Raw genomic sequence first — 17,658 nt, 5'->3', positions numbered from 1 at the left:
AGAAACAGTCCGGGCACAACAAAACCGGCTGAAACAACTCGAAAAGGACATAAAAAAGCAGAAAGAAACTGAACAAGATCTGAGAAGGGAGACTCGAAAGCGCAGAGAATTAGAAGAAAAACTGCGGAAAATAGAGGCTAACCTGAAAGACCGGACAGAACGCGGCACCACCCCCGAAGGTAACCATGATCCCTTCACGCAAAGAGATCATGAAGGAGAAGGTACCGCGGAACTTCAAACCACCCGATATGGATCTCTACGACGGCACCACCGATCCAAGTCACCACCTCAGCAACTTCAGAAGCAGAATGTACCTAGTCGACGCCTCCGACGCGATTCGGTGCAAAGCCTTCCCCACCACTCTCACCAAGTCAGCCATGAAGTGGTTCGACAACCTACCACCAAGATCAATCACCAGCTTCGAAGACCTAACCAAAAAATTTCTGACAAGGTTCTCTATTCAAAGGGACAAGACAAAACATGCCCCCAGTCTACTCGGGATCAAACAAGGTAACCAAGAAACTCTCCGAGAATACATGGAGCGATTCAACAAAGCCTGCCTGGACATACAACACTTGCCCACTGAAGCAGCCATCATGGGACTAGCAAACGGCCTAAAAGAGGGACCGTTTAGCCAATCCCTATCCAAACGATACCCGACCTCCCTATACGGGGTGCAGGAGCGGGCAGAAAAATATATCAACATGGAGGAAATCTCCCAGCTAAGAGACTCTTCTAGGAAGGAATCAACCTACCCACCCCGAGATCGAGATCGGGAACAGAGGAAGAAAGAAGAACCCAACTCGGACAAGCCACGGAAATACCACAGCTACACCCCCCTCCGAGTCTCCCTGGTAGACATCTACAGAGAAGTATGCCACACCGAAAAGATCCCACCGCCCCGACCGCTAAAACACAAGAGGGCAGGGAGAGATCGGTCCGAATACTGTGAATATCACAAGCTCTACGGTCATTCTACTAACGACTGCTACGACCTAACAAATGTTATAGAAAAACTAGCCAGAGAAGGAAAACTCGACAGATACATAGCAGAGAAAGGAGAAGAGACCAGGAAGAGAAGGCGGGGAGATAACGAAGATCGGGCCGAACAAACCCCGCGAACCCCTGAAAGACACGTTCACATGATAAATGGAGGTTTTGCAGGCGGAGGAACATCCAGATCTTCGCGAAAAAGACACCTCAAAGAAGTCTATCACGTCCGAGAAGACAGTCCCCTGCCCGAGTTACCTACCATCTCATTTACCCGAGAAGATGCTCAAGGGATAATACCCGGGCACGACGATCCAATGGTAATCACCATTATCCTAGCAAAACGCCAACCTACATCGAACCCTGATTGACCAGGGAAGCTCAGCAGATATCCTGTTCAAAACGGCCTTCGACAAGCTCGGACTTGAGGAAAAAGAACTAAAGGCCTATCCCACCGACCTATTTGGGCTAGGGGATACCCCGATCCATCCCTTAGGATACATCTCGCTACACACTACCTTTGGAAGAGGCGAGCAATCTAAAACATTAAGCATCGACTACATTATAGTCGACGTCACTTCAGCATACAATGCCCTCATTGGGCGACCAACCCTAAACAGACTGGCAGCTATAGTCTCGACCCCACACCTCTGTATGAAGTTCCCTACCACAAAAGGAATCGCTACCCTAAAAGGCGACCAAAAACTAGCGCGGCGATGCTACAACGAAAGCCTGAGCCTAAAAGGGAAAGAGGTCAACACAATAGAACTCGGACGAGTTCAGTCCCGAGAAGATCTTCGGCCACAACCAGAGGGAGAAACCGAAAAAATCCAGATCGGGAACACACCCGAAAAAATAACAAACATAGGAGCAAACCTCGAAACGGGCCTAAAAGAGGAACTCACAACCCTCTTAAGGGAGAATTCCGACCTCTTCGCCTGGAAAGCCTCCGACATGCCAGGCATAAGTCCCGACCTGATGTGCCATAAGCTATCAGTTTACCCGGGATCCCGACCTATCCAACAAAGACGCCGAAAGCTCGGACCCGAGCGCATGCAAGCAATAGAAGAACAAGTACAAGCGCTGCTAGATGCAGGGTTCATTAGGGAAGTAAAATACCCCCTATGGCTCGCAAACGTGGTCCTGGTAAAAAAGCCCAACGGAAAATGGAGGATGTGCGTCGATTACACGGATCTCAACAAAGCCTGCCCCAAAGACCCATACCCTCTACCAAACATCGACGCCTTAGTAGACGCAGCCTCAGGCTATAGATATCTCTCCTTCATGGACGCATACTCGGGATACAATCAAATCCCGATGTACGGACCCGACCAAGAAAAGACCTCGTTCATAACCCCAAGGGCAAACTACTGCTACGTAGTAATGCCCTTCGGGCTGAAGAACGCAGGGGCAACCTACCAGAGGCTAATGAACAAAGTGTTCTCAGAACACATCGGACTACAGCTGGAGGTGTACGTCGACGACATGCTGGTAAAGACACAAGAAGACAGAAACTTGCTGACCGACCTCACCAGCGTCTTCGGCACCCTCAGAAAACACAACATGAGACTTAACCCGACAAAGTGCACCTTCGCCGCAGAAGCCGGAAAGTTCTTAGGCTTCATGCTGACCCAAAGGGGCATCGAAGCGAACCCGGACAAATGCCAAGCGATACTCAATATGAAGAGCCCGACGTGTGTCAAAGAAGTACAACAACTGAATGGAAGGCTAGCCGCCCTATCAAGATTCTTGGCAGGATCAGCAATAAAATCACTACCTCTCTACTCACTCCTAAAGAAAGGAAAACCCTTCTCATGGACCCCGGAGTGCGAAAAAGCCTTTCAAGAATTCAAGGAATTCCTCGGGCAGCCACCAATCCTAACCCGACCTTTAAAGGGAGAAGAACTCGTACTATACCTCTCGGTTGGACATCGAGCAGTCGCTTCAGCGTTAATACGAGAAAATGACCAAGGACAACACCCCATATACTTTGTTAGCAAGACACTACAAGGGGCCGAGTTAAATTATCAGAAGATAGAAAAATTCGCCTACGCCCTAGTGTTCACAGCTCGGAGGCTCCGTCCCTACTTTCAAGCCCACACCATCAAAGTCTGGACAAACCAACCCATGAGACACATCCTGCAAAAAACAGACCTGGCAGGACGAATACTACAATGGGCGGTGGAACTGTCCGAGTTCGACCTCCACTATGAAGCCCGAACTGCCATAAAATCTCAGTATCTAGTCGACTTCATCGCAGAATACACTGAGACCCCTGGAACCCCACTCTCATGGAACCTGTATGTCGACGGGTCCTCAAACAAAACTGGAAGCGGAGCCGGGGTTATACTCGAAAGCGACCAAGGAACGCGGATAGAACTATCCCTAAAATTCGAGTTCCAGGCTTCGAACAACCAAGCCGAATACGAGGCCCTACTAGCAGGTCTAAAGCTAGCCGAAGAGGTCGGAGCCCGGAAAATCACGATCTTCAGCGACTCCCAGGTCGTCACATCACAAGTAAATGGAAGCTACCAGGCCAAAGACCCCACCATGAAAAAATACCTGGACCAAACACAGGCACAACTACGCCACTTTTCAGAGATACAGATTCAGCACATACCTCGGGAACAAAACGCCCGGGCAGACGCCCTCTCAAAGCTCGCCAGCACCAAGCCCGGAGGCAACAACAGAAGTCTCCTCCAGGAAACCTTACAATCTCCCTCCGTGCTAAGAGAGGAAGAAACGCTAAATATATCCAACCAACAGCAGGGATGGATGACCCCCATACTCAACTACCTGAAGTCGGGAACTTTCCCCGCCGAAAGAAAGGAAGCTAAAAGACTCACGAAAGACGCCCAGAATTATACACTAATTCACGACGTATTATACAGAAGAGGATTCTCAAACCCCCTCCTTAGGTGCGTCCCGACCTCAGAAACAAAGAGCGTCCTCGAAGAAGTCCACGGAGGCATGTGTGGAAACCATCTCGGAGCTCGGGCATTATCCAAGAAAGTAGTCCGAGCCGGGTTCTACTGGCCGACCTTGCAAAGAGACGCAACGGAATTTGTGAAAATATGCCCCCCCTGCCAAAAACACGCCAATTTTCACAAGGCACCACCCGAAGACCTTATCAGCATCACCGCACCATGGCCCTTCGCCAAATGGGGACTTGACCTACTCGGCCCGTTCCCCCAAGGACCGGGGCAAGTCAAATACCTCATAGTAGGGGTCGACTACTTCACAAAGTGGATCGAAGCTGAAACCTTAGCCACCATTACGGCTCAGAAAAGCCGCAAATTCCTATACAAAAACATTGTCACAAGGTTCGGAGTCCCCTACTCCATCACAACGGACAATGGAACACAGTTCACGGACACAAGTTTTCAGAACTTGGTGGCCGAACTAAAAATCAAACAGCAATTCACCTCGGTCGAGCACCCACAAGCCAATGGACAAGCAGAGGCTGCAAATAAAGTCATATTGGCCGGGTTAAAACGAAGACTCCAAGAGGCCAAAGGGGCATGGGCCGAGGAGCTCCCCCAGGTGCTATGGGCATATCGGACAACTCCGCACTCTACAACAGGAGAATCGCCATTCCGACTAGCTTACGGGATGGAGGCAATGATTCCTATTGAAATAGATGAAGGGTCACCTAGAACCATCTTCTACAACGAAAAAGGTAACCCGCAGGCACAAAGGGAAGAACTCGACCTCCTCCCCGAGGTCCGAGAAAAAGCTCGGATCCGAGAAGAAGCCTTAAAACGGCGAACGGCCCTCAGATACAATCAGAAAGTAATAAAACGAAGCTTCTCCATTCACGACCTGATTCTAATCCGAAACGACATTGGAACACAAAAGTCGGGAGAAGGAAAGCTAGCTGCAAATTGGAAAGGGCCCTACAAGGTAACAGAAGTCTTAGGAACAGGCTACTACAAAGTATCCGACCTAGAAGGCAACGAGTTGCCCAGGGCCTGGCACGCCTGCTGATGACAAGTCATCATATACCCATTTTCTATGCTTTTTCATACAAGAAATTGATGATTTGTGCTTAAATATTGAATGCTTTTTGTACTTAAATGATATATTTTCTTGATATTTTAATTTTATAAATCTTGTAGGAAATAAGAAGAAAAAAAAGCAAAGAAGCACAAAAAAAGGAGAAAAAAAGAGCTTTGGGGTACACTTTGAAGTTGGGGTACACTTTGGAGCCTTAGGCCACGCTTTTAAGGGCAGGGCAGAATTGTGATGCAAAGTATGGTTGGAAGCAAGAATTTTCGCTAAGTTAAAATCTGGCCGCAAACAGCATGACCATGCCTACTTCAAAGGGCTATAACTTGAGCTACAGATGTCCGATTGATGTGCTTCCAGTTGCGTTGGAAAGCTGACATTCAGAGCTTTCCAACGATATATAGAAATCCATATTTGGAGCAAAATTGAGGCAGGAACGAGAGGCATCTTTAAGGGCAAAAACAAGCGAAAATAAACCAAAATGCTTCCACCAAGGCTCGAAGAGGGAGACACACGGTCAAGGAAGTGGTGCACCAAGGCAACATTGCCCTGCCCTCCACAAGGGCAGGGCAGCATCCTAAGCACCAAGCTCAATTCCTGGCAGCACCAAGAAGCACCAACGCGCACACAACTTAGCACGGCAAGCATCAACGTGCGCACCAACACAATTCTGGCGCACCAAACCTTTCCTGCCCTGCCCTTGGCACGGGCAGGGCAGCCTCTCACGCACCACGCCGCACCAAATCCACGCACCAAGCTTCAATTTTCTGCCCTGCCCTCCACAAGGGCAGGGCAGCCTCCTGGGAGTGACTTATCATGGTCCAAAATTCAACCAAAATTCCATTTTAATTCAATTCCTCTCCAAATTGAATCAAGGCCAACCCAACCCATTTCTCCTCAAATCCAAAGCAAGAAAAGCCCACATCATCACTCAAAGGCACATGGATCAATTAGATTAGGATTTTCATTTTAATTGTAATTTGTTTTAATTTTTACTTTGTAAAGCCTATATAAAGGCATCAATTCCATCTTTGTAGGGGAGCTCTTTCCTTTATTTTTCTTCTGTCTTAAATTTAGGAATTGAGAGTTCTCTCTCTTAATTTCCCTTTCTGTTTGAATTTTGGATTGAGATTGAAAGGAATTCTGGTTTTCATTCTCCATCCGCAACATCTCTGCTTTGTTCTTCTGCATAATTCAAGGAATTTTGAATTGAATCAAAATTCTCTTTACTGCTTTCATCTACTTTCCTTCTGCAATTGTTCTTGGTTGGATCAAGGAAGGAATTGAGATCTAGACTTGTTTTCTAGTCTCATTGATTTCCTGAGATCCTCACTTGTCATTTTAGATTTCATATTTGAATTGAGCTTTCTTGCTGATTTACTCTTCTGCTGTTATTTCATCTGCATTTTTACCTTTCTGTTCCTATTGCTTCCAATTTAATTTTAAGCAATTTAATCTCCCTGCAATTGTTCTACGCTTTGCTTTACTGCTCTCTTTAATTTCCAGCACCCAACCCCCCTTTACTTTTCATGCAATTTACATTTCTTGTCATTTAAGATTCTTGCAATTTTACTTTCTTGTTCTTTAAGTTTCCTGCAATTTTACTTTCTGCACTTTAATTTTCCTTGCTATTTAATTTCTGTTGGTTACACTTTATCCAAATTCATTTCAATGTTAGCTTGACTAAACTAATCACCCACTAAAATTGCTTGATCCATCAATCCCTGTGGGATCGACCTCACTCTAAGTGAGTTATTACTACTTGATGCGACCCGGTATACTTGCCGGTTGGATTTGTGTGTTGAAAATTCATTTTTCCACAAAACACCATCAAGTTTTTGGCGCCATTGCCGGGGATTGATTAGATCAACAATGATTAAGTGGGTGAGAAGTCTAGATCAAGCATTTTCTTTATTTTTGTTTTCTGTTTTAGTTTGAAACCAAGGTGTTTGAGTTATTGGCTCACTAAGAAATTCTTTCTATATGACATGAATTTCAAATTTCATTGATGTTTACAAAATACAAATGGAGTTCAACTCATCTTATGGTCAAACAAAATTTTATGGGATATCATCCACCATCACCAATATCTAATGATGGCTGGGAATATAACCAAGAGAATACACATTCTGAGCACTCCAATTCATGGAGGTTTGCTTCAGAACCCCAAGATGAGCAAGAGAATTATGAGGGATACCAACCACCACCACAAAATGATTCATATCATTATCCTCATGGGGGATGGGAGTATCACCAAGAAACTGCAAATTCTGAGCAGTCAAATCACATGAAAAATTATCCACCCCTTACTTCCCAGTTTCTCATTTCAAAATTCTTCATCATTTGATTATGCCTCAACACAAAATTCCCTCCAAGATCCATACAACTCATCTCACCAACCACAAAATTTCTCTCAACCTTTATCCTTTGAGCTAGTGGCTGAGGATCCCCTTCAAAAGTCCAGAGAATTATTGGAAAGACAAGAACAAATTATGGAAGAACAAAAACAACGCTGGACAGAACAATCTGTGAGTGAAGAAGAGGAAGAAGAGGTTCCTATATCAATTGAAATTTCAATGGAGGAAGAGCAAGATGAGGAGGCTACTGTATCAAGTGAACTTTCAATGAAGAACAAGGTGGTTGAAAATGAAATTGCACTTGAGATGACAAGGGAACATAAAGACTCACAACTCTCACAAACTTTCCTGACCCAACAACTCTCAACACTTGAATCCATGATTGAAAGGTATGAAGAGGAGATGAAGAAAGCTTGGGAAGATCAACAAACCTCCTCCATGAAAGAGCTACTAAAGCAAATGTTGAGTGTAAAAGAGGAAGGGGAAGAACAAGCTAGTGAGGAGGACAATCAAGAACGTCCAAACTCAAGTGAAGCAGAGAAGTACATAGAGGAAAAGCTTATGGAACCACCAATTCAAGAAGCTCTTAATGAAAAGAAGACTCCAACAATCACACAGCAACCAATTCATGAATCCAAAGAAGTGAAGGCAATTAACAAAAACACCAAGAAGAGGATTGTGACCAAGATACCAAGGACAACATTCAAGAGAAGGTCAACTGCAAACAATCCTCCCCCTGATCAAGCAAGCAAGCTCAACCAAGCCAATTTCAAAAGAAAGCTTGCTGAGAGGAAACCAAGAAAGGGGACAAAAGCCGAAACTTCTCCCTTCTTGAAGTCATTCCTCTTAACAAACTGGAAGAAGAGGAAGAAAGTGAAGAGCAACATGTCAAGCTAATGACACTAAAAGAGCACTTGTTGGGAGGTAACCCAACCGTAGGTACATTTTCTTTTATGCTTTGTTTAAATTTCAATAAATTGGCATATGATTACATTCTAAGTTTGGTGTTGCCATGCAACAAATTATTTTCAATCTTTTTGGATGATTGCATCAAATTAAAAATGAAAGTGACACACAAAGATTCTAAGTTTGGTGTGCCACTTATTTACTATGCAATTCATTCAAGCAACACTACTTGTCTGCATAATCATATTGCCTTTGCATTATTATTTTTCTTTTGTTTTGACATTTCGTTTGTATTCTCTTTGTTTTAGTCACCTCTTTATTTTTAAGTTTTCTTTTATCAACTGTTTTTGTTAATATAGCATCAAGAGATCCTTATTCATGACATATTCTTGGCTTGGTGATTGTATTTAACATATAACAGTTTCTTTTGTTTAGTTTTAATTCAAATAAATTGACATATGGTTGCATTCTAAGTTTGGTGTTGCTATGCAACAAAATTTTATTCTAATTCTTACAAGATACTTGCATTAATTCCAAGTGAAAGTGTCACACTAAGTTTGGTGTGCCACTTATCTTTTATGCAATGTATTGTGCACACCTTCTTATTTATGCAATCAAAATGTCTCTGTTTCTTGTGCCTTGATAGTTATCTTTCATTTTGCTTGCTTAAAACACATGTGCTACTAATATTTCATTGTGTAAGACATTCATGATCCATCTTAGCCCCATAGCCATTGTTCTAATTGTTGCTTGAGGATGAGCAAGCACTCTAAGTTGGCAAGGGAAAGAGAAGAATGGGAGGAAAATGACAACAATATAGAAGATGGACTACAAGGTTGTAAAGTTCCTTTTTCTCTCATTTATTTCCAACACTTTAAATTGCATGATTGTCTTTATATTTTCTGTATACATGTGTGGTATGACTAAGCATAGCTTGAATTTGATTTGAAATATGTTGTTGTGACATTATGACTACCAACTTGAGTTTTGTGAATTCAAAAGCAAAAAGCATCATGATCATAAACAAACAAGGCATTAAAGAAGATTTTAGCATGTGCATACAAGTATTGGAAAGCTAGTATGATTAATTGTTGCTCAATTGCATTGGATTTTATTTAATTGAAGTTTTTCATCTAGTACATTTTGTGAAATCTTTTGAAATCATGAAAACCTTGAAGAATCAAATACAATTAAAGCAAGAAAAGAAAAAGGGAAAGAATGAGAAAGCTAAAGGCTCTGAGTACCAATGGCAATTTATTTGCTAAGTGCTTGTGGTGTTTATGTATCAAGCCAAATGCTTGAAAACAAAACACTTAGAAGTCAAGGCTAGGCTCAAGTGCAAAAGCACTCCCTCAAAGCTCAAGGCTCTGAGCATCAATGATTAGAGAGTCAAGAAAAGAAAAGAAAAATGAGCTTAATGAAGTCCTCTAATTAAATGCTTGTGGTGCTTATGTATCAAGTGGTAATACTTGAAAACAAAGCATTTAGAAGTCGTAGCTTTGTTATTAACTCATGGGGCAAAGCACCCAAAAGGAAAAAAAAAAATCAAAAGCTTGTTTCAAGGAAGAATTATAAGAAAAAGATTTCATAAAATAAGCTAGATAGAAGCATCAATCATTTACATCTCTTTTGTAATTGTAGCATGCATAGAAAACTAGCTTGCCATGAACATTAACTTGCTACTCTTCTTACCTTGGATTGTCAATTTCTATTGCATGATTCTTTTCTTGCTTGGGGACAAGAAAGGTTTAAGTTTGGTGTTGTGATGACAAGTCATCATATACCCATTTTCTATGCTTTTTCATACAAGAAATTGATGATTTGTGCTTAAATATTGAATGCTTTTTGTACTTAAATGATATATTTTCTTGATATTTTAATTTTATAAATCTTGTAGGAAATAAGAAGAAAAAGAAGCAAAGAAGCACAAAAAAAGGAGAAAAAAAGAGCTTTGGGGTACACTTTGAAGTTGGGGTACACTTTGGAGCCTTAGGCCACGCTTTTAAAAGCGTGGCCCATGACCAAATCAAGGAAGGAAGCAGCCAGCACGCACACGATCCTGCCCTTGCCAAGGGCAGGGCAGAATTGCGATGCAAAGTATGGTTGGAAGCAAGAATTTTCGCTAAGTTAAAATCTGGCCGCAAACAGCATGACCATGCCTACTTCAAAGGGCTATAACTTGAGCTACAGATGTCCGATTGATGTGCTTCCAGTTGCGTTGCAAAGCTGACATTCAGAGCTTTCCAACGATATATAGAAATCCATATTTGGAGCAAAATTGAGGCAGGAACGAGAGGCATCTTTAAGGGCAAAAACAAGCGAAAATAAACCAAAATGCTTCCACCAAGGCTCGAAGAGGGAGACACACGGTCAAGGAAGTGGTGCACCAAGGCAACATTGCCCTGCCCTCCACAAGGGCAGGGCAGCATCCTAAGCACCAAGCTCAATTCCTGGCAGCACCAAGAAGCACCAACGCGCACACAACTTAGCACGGCAAGCATCAACGTGCGCACCAACACAATTCTGGCGCACCAAACCTTTCCTGCCCTGCCCTTGGCACGGGCAGGGCAGCCTCTCACGCACCACGCCGCACCAAATCCACGCACCAAGCTTCAATTTTCTGCCCTGCCCTCCACAAGGGCAGGGCAGCCTCCTGGGAGTGACTTATCATGGTCCAAAATTCAACCAAAATTCCATTTTAATTCAATTCCTCTCCAAATTGAATCAAGGCCAACCCAACCCATTTCTCCTCAAATCCAAAGCAAGAAAAGCCCACATCATCACTCAAAGGCACATGGATCAATTAGATTAGGATTTTCATTTTAATTGTAATTTGTTTTAATTTTTACTTTGTAAAGCCTATATAAAGGCATCAATTCCATCTTTGTAGGGGAGCTCTTTCCTTTATTTTTCTTCTGTCTTAAATTTAGGAATTGAGAGTTCTCTCTCTTAATTTCCCTTTCTGTTTGAATTTTGGATTGAGATTGAAAGGAATTCTGGTTTTCATTCTCCATCCGCAACATCTCTGCTTTGTTCTTCTGCATAATTCAAGGAATTTTGAATTGAATCAAAATTCTCTTTACTGCTTTCATCTACTTTCCTTCTGCAATTGTTCTTGGTTGGATCAAGGAAGGAATTGAGATCTAGACTTGTTTTCTAGTCTCATTGATTTCCTGAGATCCTCACTTGTCATTTTAGATTTCATATTTGAATTGATCTTTCTTGCTGATTTACTCTTCTGCTGTTATTTCATCTGCATTTTTACCTTTCTGTTCCTATTGCTTCCAATTTAATTTTAAGCAATTTAATCTCCCTGCAATTGTTCTACGCTTTGCTTTACTGCTCTCTTTAATTTCCAGCACCCAACCCCCCTTTACTTTTCATGCAATTTACATTTCTTGTCATTTAAGATTCTTGCAATTTTACTTTCTTGTTCTTTAAGTTTCCTGCAATTTTACTTTCTGCACTTTAATTTTCCTTGCTATTTAATTTCTGTTGGTTACACTTTATCCAAATTCATTTCAATGTTAGCTTGACTAAACTAATCACCCACTAAAATTGCTTGATCCATCAATCCCTGTGGGATCGACCTCACTCTAAGTGAGTTATTACTACTTGATGCGACCCGGTATACTTGCCGGTTGGATTTGTGTGTTGGAAATTCATTTTTCCACAAAACACCATCAAGTTTTTGGCGCCGTTGCCGGGGATTGATTAGATCAACAATGATTAAGTGGGTGAGAAGTCTAGATCAAGCATTTTCTTTATTTTTGTTTTCTGTTTTAGTTTGAAACCAAGGTGTTTGAGTTATTGCCTCACTAAGAAATTCTTTCTATATGACATGAATTTCAAATTTCATTGATGTTTACAAAATACAAATGGAGTTCAACTCATCTTATGGTCAAACAAAATTTTATGGGATATCATCCACCATCACCAATATCTAATGATGGCTGGGAATATAACCAAGAGAATACACATTCTGAGCACTCCAATTCATGGAGGTTTGCTTCAGAACCCCAAGATGAGCAAGAGAATTATGAGGGATACCAACCACCACCACAAAATGATTCATATCATTATCCTCATGGGGGATGGGAGTATCACCAAGAAACTGCAAATTCTGAGCAGTCAAATCACATGAAAAATTATCCACCCCTTACTTCCCAGTTTCTCATTTCAAAATTCTTCATCATTTGATTATGCCTCAACACAAAATTCCCTCCAAGATCCATACAACTCATCTCACCAACCACAAAATTTCTCTCAACCTTTATCCTTTGAGCTAGTGGCTGAGGATCCCCTTCAAAAGTCCAGAGAATTATTGGAAAGACAAGAACAAATTATGGAAGAACAAAAACAACGCTGGACAGAACAATCTGTGAGTGAAGAAGAGGAAGAAGAGGTTCCTATATCAATTGAAATTTCAATGGAGGAAGAGCAAGATGAGGAGGCTACTGTATCAAGTGAACTTTCAATGAAGAACAAGGTGGTTGAAAATGAAATTGCACTTGAGATGACAAGGGAACATAAAGACTCACAACTCTCACAAACTTTCCTGACCCAACAACTCTCAACACTTGAATCCATGATTGAAAGGTATGAAGAGGAGATGAAGAAAGCTTGGGAAGATCAACAAACCTCCTCCATGAAAGAGCTACTAAAGCAAATGTTGAGTGTAAAAGAGGAAGGGGAAGAACAAGCTAGTGAGGAGGACAATCAAGAACGTCCAAACTCAAGTGAAGCAGAGAAGTACATAGAGGAAAAGCTTATGGAACCACCAATTCAAGAAGCTCTTAATGAAAAGAAGACTCCAACAATCACACAGCAACCAATTCATGAATCCAAAGAAGTGAAGGCAATTAACAAAAACACCAAGAAGAGGATTGTGACCAAGATACCAAGGACAACATTCAAGAGAAGGTCAACTGCAAACAATCCTCCCCCTGATCAAGCAAGCAAGCTCAACCAAGCCAATTTCAAAAGAAAGCTTGCTGAGAGGAAACCAAGAAAGGGGACAAAAGCCGAAACTTCTCCCTTCTTGAAGTCATTCCTCTTAACAAACTGGAAGAAGAGGAAGAAAGTGAAGAGCAACATGTCAAGCTAATGACACTAAAAGAGCACTTGTTGGGAGGTAACCCAACCGTAGGTACATTTTCTTTTATGCTTTGTTTAAATTTCAATAAATTGGCATATGATTACATTCTAAGTTTGGTGTTGCCATGCAACAAATTATTTTCAATCTTTTTGGATGATTGCATCAAATTAAAAATGAAAGTGACACACAAAGATTCTAAGTTTGGTGTGCCACTTATTTACTATGCAATTCATTCAAGCAACACTACTTGTCTGCATAATCATATTGCCTTTGCATTATTATTTTTCTTTTGTTTTGACATTTCATTTGTATTCTCTTTGTTTTAGTCACCTCTTTATTTTTAAGTTTTCTTTTATCAACTGTTTTTGTTAATATAGCATCAAGAGATCCTTATTCATGACATATTCTTGGCTTGGTGATTGTATTTAACATATAACAGTTTCTTTTGTTTAGTTTTAATTCAAATAAATTGACATATGGTTGCATTCTAAGTTTGGTGTTGCTATGCAACAAAATTTTATTCTAATTCTTACAAGATACTTGCATTAATTCCAAGTGAAAGTGTCACACTAAGTTTGGTGTGCCACTTATCTTTTATGCAATGTATTGTGCACACCTTCTTATTTATGCAATCAAAATGTCTCTGTTTCTTGTGCCTTGATAGTTATCTTTCATTTTGCTTGCTTAAAACACATGTGCTACTAATATTTCATTGTGTAAGACATTCATGATCCATCTTAGCCCCATAGCCATTGTTCTAATTGTTGCTTGAGGATGAGCAAGCACTCTAAGTTGGCAAGGGAAAGAGAAGAATGGGAGGAAAATGACAACAATATAGAAGATGGACTACAAGGTTGTAAAGTTCCTTTTTCTCTCATTTATTTCCAACACTTTAAATTGCATGATTGTCTTTATATTTTCTGTATACATGTGTGGTATGACTAAGCATAGCTTGAATTTGATTTGAAATATGTTGTTGTGACATTATGACTACCAACTTGAGTTTTGTGAATTCAAAAGCAAAAAGCATCATGATCATAAACAAACAAGGCATTAAAGAAGATTTTAGCATGTGCATACAAGTATTGGAAAGCTAGTATGATTAATTGTTGCTCAATTGCATTGGATTTTATTTAATTGAAGTTTTTCATCTAGTACATTTTGTGAAATCTTTTGAAATCATGAAAACCTTGAAGAAGCAAATACAATTAAGGCAAGAAAAGAAAAAGGGAAAGAATGAGAAAGCTAAAGGCTCTGAGTACCAATGGCAATTTATTTGCTAAGTGCTTGTGGTGTTTATGTATCAAGCCAAATGCTTGAAAACAAAACACTTAGAAGTCAAGGCTAGGCTCAAGTGCAAAAGCACTCCCTCAAAGCTCAAGGCTCTGAGCATCAATGATTAGAGAGTCAAGAAAAGAAAAGAAAAATGAGCTTAATGAAGTCCTCTAATTAAATGCTTGTGGTGCTTATGTATCAAGTGGTAATACTTGAAAACAAAGCATTTAGAAGTCGTAGCTTTGTTATTAACTCATGGGGCAAAGCACCCAAAAGGAAAAAAAAAAAATCAAAAGCTTGTTTCAAGGAAGAATTATAAGAAAAAGATTTCATAAAATAAGCTAGATAGAAGCATCAATCATTTACATCTCTTTTGTAATTGTAGCATGCATAGAAAACTAGCTTGCCATGAACATTAACTTGCTACTCTTCTTACCTTGGATTGTCAATTTCTATTGCATGATTCTTTTCTTGCTTGGGGACAAGCAAGGTTTAAGTTTGGTGTTGTGATGACAAGTCATCATATACCCATTTTCTATGCTTTTTCATACAAGAAATTGATGATTTGTGCTTAAATATTGAATGCTTTTTGTACTTAAATGATATATTTTCTTGATATTTTAATTTTATAAATCTTGTAGGAAATAAGAAGAAAAAGAAGCAAAGAAGCACAAAAAAAGGAGAAAAAAAGAGCTTTGGGGTACACTTTGAAGTTGGGGTACACTTTGGAGCCTTAGGCCACGCTTTTAAAAGCGTGGCCCATGACCAAATCAAGGAAGGAAGCAGCCAGCACGCACACGATCCTGCCCTTGCCAAGGGCAGGGCAGAATTGTGATGCAAAGTATGGTTGGAAGCAAGAATTTTCGCTAAGTTAAAATCTGGCCGCAAACAGCATGACCATGCCTACTTCAAAGGGCTATAACTTGTACTACAGATGACCGATTGATGTGCTTCCAGTTGCGTTGGAAAGCTGACATTCAGAGCTTTCCAACGATATATAAAAATCCATATTTGGAGCAAAATTGAGGCAGGAACGAGAGGCATCTTTAAGGGCAAAAACAAGCGAAAATAAACCAAAATGCTTCCACCAAGGCTCGAAGAGGGAGACACACGGTCAAGGAAGTGGTGCACCAAGGCAACATTGCCCTGCCCTCCACAAGGGCAGGGCAGCATCCTAAGCACCAAGCTCAATTCCTGGCAGCACCAAGAAGCACCAACGCGCACACAACTTAGCACGGCAAGCATCAACGTGCGCACCAACACAATTCTGGCGCACCAAACCTTTCCTGCCCTACCCTTGGCACGGGCAGGGCAGCCTCTCACACACCACGCCGCACCAAATCCACGCACCAAGCTTCAATTTTCTGCCCTGCCCTCCACAAGGGCAGGGCAGCCTCCTGGGAGTGACTTATCATGGTCCAAAATTCAACCAAAATTCCATTTTAATTCAATTCCTCTCCAAATTGAATCAAGGCCAACCCAACCCATTTCTCCTCAAATCCAAAGCAAGAAAAGCCCACATCATCACTCAAAGGCACATGGATCAATTAGATTAGGATTTTCATTTTAATTGTAATTTGTTTTAATTTTTACTTTGTAAAGCCTATATAAAGGCATCAATTCCATCTTTGTAGGGGAGCTCTTTCCTTTATTTTTCTTCTGTCTTAAATTTAGGAATTGAGAGTTCTCTCTCTTAATTTCCCTTTCTGTTTGAATTTTGGATTGAGATTGAAAGGAATTCTGGTTTTCATTCTCCATCCGCAACATCTCTGCTTTGTTCTTCTGCATAATTCAAGGAATTTTGAATTGAATCAAAATTCTCTTTACTGCTTTCATCTACTTTCCTTCTGCAATTGTTCTTGGTTGGATCAAGGAAGGAATTGAGATCTAGACTTGTTTTCTAGTCTCATTGATTTCCTGAGATCCTCACTTGTCATTTTAGATTTCATATTTGAATTGATCTTTCTTGCTGATTTACTCTTCTGCTGTTATTTCATCTGCATTTTTACCTTTCTGTTCCTATTGCTTCCAATTTAATTTTAAGCAATTTAATCTCCCTGCAATTGTTCTACGCTTTGCTTTACTGCTCTCTTTAATTTCCAGCACCCAACCCCCCTTTACTTTTCATGCAATTTACATTTCTTGTCATTTAAGATTCTTGCAATTTTACTTTCTTGTTCTTTAAGTTTCCTGCAATTTTACTTTCTGCACTTTAATTTTCCTTGCTATTTAATTTCTGTTGGTTACACTTTATCCAAATTCATTTCAATGTTAGCTTGACTAAACTAATCACCCACTAAAATTGCTTGATCCATCAATCCCTGTGGGATTGACCTCACTCTAAGTGAGTTATTACTACTTGATGCGACCCGGTATACTTGCCGGTTGGATTTGTGTGTTGGAAATTCATTTTTCCACAAAACACCATCAAGTTTTTGGCGCCGTTGCCGGGGATTGATTAGATCAACAATGATTAAGTGGGTGAGAAGTCTAGATCAAGCATTTTCTTTATTTTTGTTTTCTGTTTTAGTTTGAAACCAAGGTGTTTGAGTTATTGCCTCACTAAGAAATTCTTTCTATATGACATGAATTTCAAATTTCATTGATGTTTACAAAATACAAATGGAGTTCAACTCATCTTATGGTCAAACAAAATTTTATGGGATATCATCCACCATCACCAATATCTAATGATGGCTGGGAATATAACCAAGAGAATACACATTCTGAGCACTCCAATTCATGGAGGTTTGCTTCAGAACCCCAAGATGAGCAAGAGAATTATGAGGGATACCAACCACCACCACAAAATGATTCATATCATTATCCTCATGGGGGATGGGAGTATCACCAAGAAACTGCAAATTCTGAGCAGTCAAATCACATGAAAAATTATCCACCCCTTACTTCCCAGTTTCTCATTTCAAAATTCTTCATCATTTGATTATGCCTCAACACAAAATTCCCTCCAAGATCCATACAACTCATCTCACCAACCACAAAATTTCTCTCAACCTTTATCCT

Source organism: Arachis hypogaea, chromosome 6, assembly GCF_003086295.3.
Source record: "Arachis hypogaea cultivar Tifrunner chromosome 6, arahy.Tifrunner.gnm2.J5K5, whole genome shotgun sequence".
NCBI classification, from domain to species: domain Eukaryota; kingdom Viridiplantae; phylum Streptophyta; class Magnoliopsida; order Fabales; family Fabaceae; genus Arachis; species Arachis hypogaea.
This window is presented reverse-complemented; position numbering follows the sequence as displayed.